The sequence below is a fragment of the Cynocephalus volans genome, chromosome 12 (assembly GCF_027409185.1).
Source record: "Cynocephalus volans isolate mCynVol1 chromosome 12, mCynVol1.pri, whole genome shotgun sequence".
In the NCBI taxonomy this organism is placed as follows: domain Eukaryota; kingdom Metazoa; phylum Chordata; class Mammalia; order Dermoptera; family Cynocephalidae; genus Cynocephalus; species Cynocephalus volans.
The window spans coordinates 72,438,951-72,444,744 of NC_084471.1; the positions used below are offsets into that span (position 1 = coordinate 72,438,951).

The 5,794-nt window shown below is 37.8% G+C and overlaps 1 pseudogene; it reads right to left on the reverse strand.

Annotated features, from left to right (window-relative positions):
• Positions 1-3,737: 3,737 nt before the first annotated feature.
• Positions 3,738-4,229, reverse strand: LOC134391730 (large ribosomal subunit protein eL21-like; annotated as a pseudogene).
• Between the last annotated feature and the right edge of the window lie 1,565 nt (positions 4,230-5,794).

A 5,794-nucleotide genomic window follows, 5' to 3' on the forward strand; every position in this document is an offset into this window, starting at 1 on the left:
TTCAATAATAATAACCCAAATAACTGGAATCTTCAAATAATCAAATTTTTGTCTTTCACAGCTAATACTCTATTAGAAAAAAATTACAAGCGAACAAGTAACTTTTAAGGTGATTTTACCGTCTTTGACATCTTCAGTTCTTTACAGTGAGAACTGTGTTATTGAACCATAAAATACTATATTATATCCAAAATGCTCTACCTGCTAAGGCAAGAAGCTGAAATGATATATTTCATAAATCATTTTAACAAGAGGAGACATAAAAAGGATTTCAGCATTTAGAGAGTTAACCCTCAGCAAGCCAGAAAATAGAGTAACCAGATTCTGTCATTTAGTTTTCCTAGACTTTGTCATACTTCTCCACACATATGGAAAATATACAGCCTCCTACAGACTGTTGTGGCTTAACATCCCGAATGAATGAGCCCCAAGTCAGTTGCTAAGAGGCCACAATAGCGTCAGCAACCTGCTACCTCCTATGCCCACCTTCTTGCTCCCGTGGTTATCCTGAGAACAGCTAATCAGTGAAATCATTCCAGTCCCCAGAATTTATTTGAGGGTGTGGGGATTAAAGAAGGAAAGGTGGCAGGGAAAAAGATGACTGCAACACTCCCCCAGCTCCTGAGGGAAGGAGATGTGGAAAGAAAGGAAAGCCAAATTCTGCTGGCACCTCTGCCTGCATTTTACACACACACACACACACACACACTCACACTGTATGTTGCACTTTTCTCACCATTGCCCTTGACGTTCATTCAAACTTGACTTTGCACATGTAGAGTGCTTATGAGCTAAAGAGGACATGTACAGAATGAATAGTCTTGAATAACATATTACTCCAAGAAATCATCTTTGGGCCCCATGAGTTATTGAGCAGATGCTTAATAAATGTTTGTCAAATAATTGAATGTATGCATGCTCCTATGGACATTAGGGTTAATTCTGATTATTCATTGGGTGATTTATCTCCTTTTGGTCTGAATCATTTCCTCTGCATATTTCAGGCATCCTATGCTGTTAGAAATTGGTGCTTTGGGAATTAAACAAGATGATCCTGATCTCTAAAAATTCTGGAAATTATCTATGGAAGCTTGGGTTTTTCCATCATTTATCTTGGGCTCATTCCAGTTATGTAAGTGACTCTCAGAGATTCTCTTGATAGTCCATCTCTAGTCTTTTATTTTAAAAATGCTTTTGACGGTGCTTTTAAGTGAAAATTCTTAAACATGTGCACCATGTGCACCAAAATCCATTAGAAATTGAAATTCCGCAGTGAGAAAATAAATCAGCAGGGAGTTTTTTTGTTTGTTTGTTTAGGTAAAAAAAAGTGTATTTGTTTGATTTAATGCTATGTATGTATGTGATTGGCTTTAAAATGTAAAAACCTATAGAGGAACTCCAGATTTTTACTTACATGTAACATTCAAGAGGCTTGACTTGAATCCAGATCTTTAGGGTTCTGTTCCCACACACCCAAAGTGGGGCAAGCTAGGAGACACTTGTTCATGTCTGCAGCTGGAGGCTGTCATGACCCTTCCATCCTGCCACGTTCACACTTCCCTCATCACGTAGGGTTTGCCTCCTCATTTCTACGAATGCCAATGACAGAGTCTCCTTCACCACCATGCTCTCTGGAGGAACCTGTCCAAAAATCTTGTATCATGTCCCTTCAGAACAACATTACTGCAGGGTCAAATGTTGCTATGGGTTGGAGAAGAGTGTAGCATAATGCTGTAGTGCTTAATGCAAATTATGCAGAGCAATTAAACATTGGAGAGAAAAGCTGTATCAATAGGAAATATTTTGCAAAATATGAGCCCACCTAGATAGATTTGTTCAATAGGATTCAACCTATTTGTGGCAAGGTTATAACCTATACATAACATATATAACTATGACAATACCTTGCACAATTCTCAGAGCAGAAGGACTGAAACAATACCTATTGGTGTTTCTCACAAGAATGGCAGTGATTTGATTTTTCAGAAAGTCTTAAGCTAATTGTTCACTGTAAAATAAATACAAATTAAGAAATAGAAGAAAGTTAAAACTCATAATTCCACCACCGAAGAATTAACCACAGTTGGCGTTTTGTCTAACACCTTTTCAGATTTCTACTATGCATATATGTCTGTGTTTTCCAAAGATGGGGGCATAGTGTACATACCTCATACAGGTACCTAACTTCTTGCACTTAACAATTTATCATGATGTGTTTCAATGTCAGTAAATACTCTTTAACAGCATTGTTTTTAATGGTGGCATAGAATTCCTTTGTATAGAGGTATTATAGAATATTTAAGCTCTTTCTACCTCAGCAGTTAGGCTGTTTTCAATAACTCACTGTTATAAATAGCACTGCCATAACCATTTTCAGCTAAGTATTTGTTTCCTTAGGGTCCATGATTTTCTATGGTAAACTATTAGACATGATGATGCTGGCTCCAAGGACATACATTTTTTTAAGGTGTTTGATATTCAGAGTGGCAGCAGTTTCTGAAGAAATCTCTTGCTATTAAATGACATCTGACCTGGGCTTTTGAAGCAAACAACTTGAGGCAAAAATGTTGCCAGCCATTCCATTTCATATGGACAATGGAACAGTGGAATCTCTTGGTTTCCAAATGAATGTTTGGTTTGAGGTTAAGTTGAGCATGCTATAGAAGATGTGTTTAAAACTAAGGAATAATTTGGGCCCATTGATTGCTGGAAGAATGTGACACACCAGAAAGTGTAGAAAGTGCAGAGGGCACTTTAGTGCAATGGATTGTGTTGGACATTGTGCTGAGCCACCCAAAACATTAGGAGTCACACACTATAGAGTGGGGTCGCTGACAGTGACAGGCAACATGACATGAAACTCTCTTCCCAGTTAATCTTTTCCTTTTCACATCATTTAAGGACATGAAGCTGCTTAAAAGCCAAATACCAAATCAAGCCTGGACAAACCACCACAAGCTGAGTAAACTCAATTGGCGTCTTTTATTACTGGAAGGCCACATGTGACTCAGTGCTCCAAAAAATCCAGTGTGCACTCAACATAATGGAGCTTCTTTGGTTGAGTCAAGAAATAAAGGAGACTTCTGGTTTCCAGTTCTGCATGTAATAAGCTTAAAAATTACAATTCTGTCCAAACAAGTAGAAAGCTGAAAAAATCAACAAGACTTCTGAGATCTGTAAAAAAAAGTGAGGTCATAAGGCCAACTGCTGCTCCCAGAATTGGACAGGTGAGTACAGAGAATCCCAACTTACCAAAGCAGAAACTCACCAGCAGAAATCTCCATGGGAACCAGTACCATAGTTGACAATTGCTGGAGGCTCAGTGTGGACAAATGTGAGCTTTGGAAGCTACAGGGGGACACAGTCACCTCACAAAAGTGTAGGGCCCTACACTTCTGTGAGTTTTACTTGCAGGAGTTCAACCAGTTTCTTACAGTAAACATCAGAGAACAATTCCATTGTGCTTTTGGCCGGGAAATAGGAAAAGAAACCGTTTTGAAATACACCCAACATTCTGTTTTAACAAGGTCTGCCCTCAGGAGAAACCACTTAACCACAAGCCTAACTGACCTGGGGAAAAGGAAATACAGTGCTCAGTTCCAGCTGCTCTAGCCATACTGTCTTGCCTAGGGAGGGTAGGGGCTGAGAAGAACTTGTGAAGGTCACAGTCCAGAGGCACAGGTCTCTAAAGACTGAATTTTTTTTTTTTAATAGTACAGAGATCTTGAACTTTTATTTTATTTCATACACCCATATGCTGTGAATTCATAGGGAATAGGTTCCAGCAGCTCAGGCTCCTGGCCATTGGTTCTCACGAAGTGTGCTCCTTTGGGCAGAGCAGGCTGCATTTCAATTGAACCCGGGTTCTTTTCTTTGACTTCCTTCTGATCATTTTCCTTCCTGTGTTTCAGGAAGCTGTCTCGGCTCTTAGAGTGCTTAATGTGCTCAATATGCACATTGGTTTTCTCGGCAAGAATCTTGCCCTTAACTTGTTCGTTTACAACAAATCCAACAGTAGGCTGGGTGACACTGTAGACTCTTCCTGTTTTGCCATGGTAACATCTGTGGGGCATTCCTTTTTGAACAGTACCCATTCCCTTGATGTCTACAACACCACCTTTACTGTAGATTCACATGTATGTGGCTAAAGGAACAACGCCACATCTTCTAAAAGGCATAGGGAACATATACTGGGTGCCTCCCCGCTTTCTCTTTGTGTTCGTCATTTTGGCAAATGACTGGAAGATGGTAGTTCCAGCTGAAAGGAAGACTGAAATTTAATCATAGGACTATGGAATGCTTCCACTCCCCCACAACTTACTACCATTACTAAAGGCTATTTACAACAATTCCTTTTATCCAGAAAATCATGGCCAACTATAATGAAAAATTTAACAAGGCATCCCTAAAGGCAAAACACAGTTTAAAGAGTCAGAGCAAGCATTAGAACCAGACATGGCAGTGAGGTCAGAATTATCAGAAAGAGAATTTAACACAACCATGATTAATATGCTATGGGCTCTAATGAATAAAGCAGACGACATGCAAGGGTAGATGGGCAATGCAAGCAGTGAAATGGAAATGCTAAGCAAGAGACAGTAAGAAATGCTAGAGATCAACAAACACTGTAACAGAAATGAAGAATGCCTGTGATGGTGTTAGTAGACTGGACACAGCTGGGGAAAGAATCTCTGAACTTGATGCTATGAGAACTGAGACTGGAAAAAAAAAAGGACAGAATGTTTGAGAACTGCGAGATAACCACAAAAGGTAAAACATGTGCATAATGGGAAAATGAAAAAGAGAGAAAGGAACAGAAGAAACAATAACAGAGAATTTTCCAAATTAGTGTCAGACATCAAATCACAGATCTGAGAAACTCAGAGAACACCAACCAGTATAAATAAAATAAATATATGAAGGTATGCTATATTCAAACTACAAAAAAAGAAAGAAAGAAAGAAAAAAAAAGAAAAGAAAAGAAAATCAAAATCAAAGATAAAGAAAAAATTCTGAAAGAAGCCAGAGGAGAAAATACCTTATCTATAGAGTAAAAAAAGACAAGAATTACAACCAACTTCTCCATGAAAGCAAGAAGAGAGTGGAGTAAAATGTTTAAAGTGTTGAAAGAAAAAACCACCAACCAGAACTCTGTACCCTTCAAAATTATTCTGCAAAAACAAAGGAGACATAAAGACTCTTAGACAAACAGAAATTGAGGGAATATGTTGCTCATGGACCTGCCCTGCAAGAAATGTTAGGACAAGTTTTTGGGAGAGAAGAAAAATTATATAGGACAGAAATTCAGATATACATACATAAAGAAAGAGCATTGATAAGGATTAAGTGAAGGTAAAACAAAAACTTTTACTTTTATTATTCTTAATTGGTCTAACAGATTACATTTTTTTCAAAATAACAACCATGTATTTGATTATATATGCTTTGTATGTATCATATATATGCTTATATATAAGTGAAATAAATGACACCAATGAAACAGGAATGTGAGGGAGGAATTAAGATTCTTTTGTTGTTACAAGGTACTCACGCTACCCATGAAGTGGTATAGTGCTATCTGAAAATGAACTTGGATTAGTTGCAAGTATATTGCAAACTCTAGGGCAACCACTAAAAAAAATTTTTAAAAATGTATAACTGATATGCTGAGAAAATGGATTCATTTAAAATGCTCAATTAAAATCACAATAGACAGAAAGAGAGTGAAAGACAGAAATTGGAATAAGGAACAAGGGCAACACAGTAACAAATATGGTAGATATTAATCCAACTA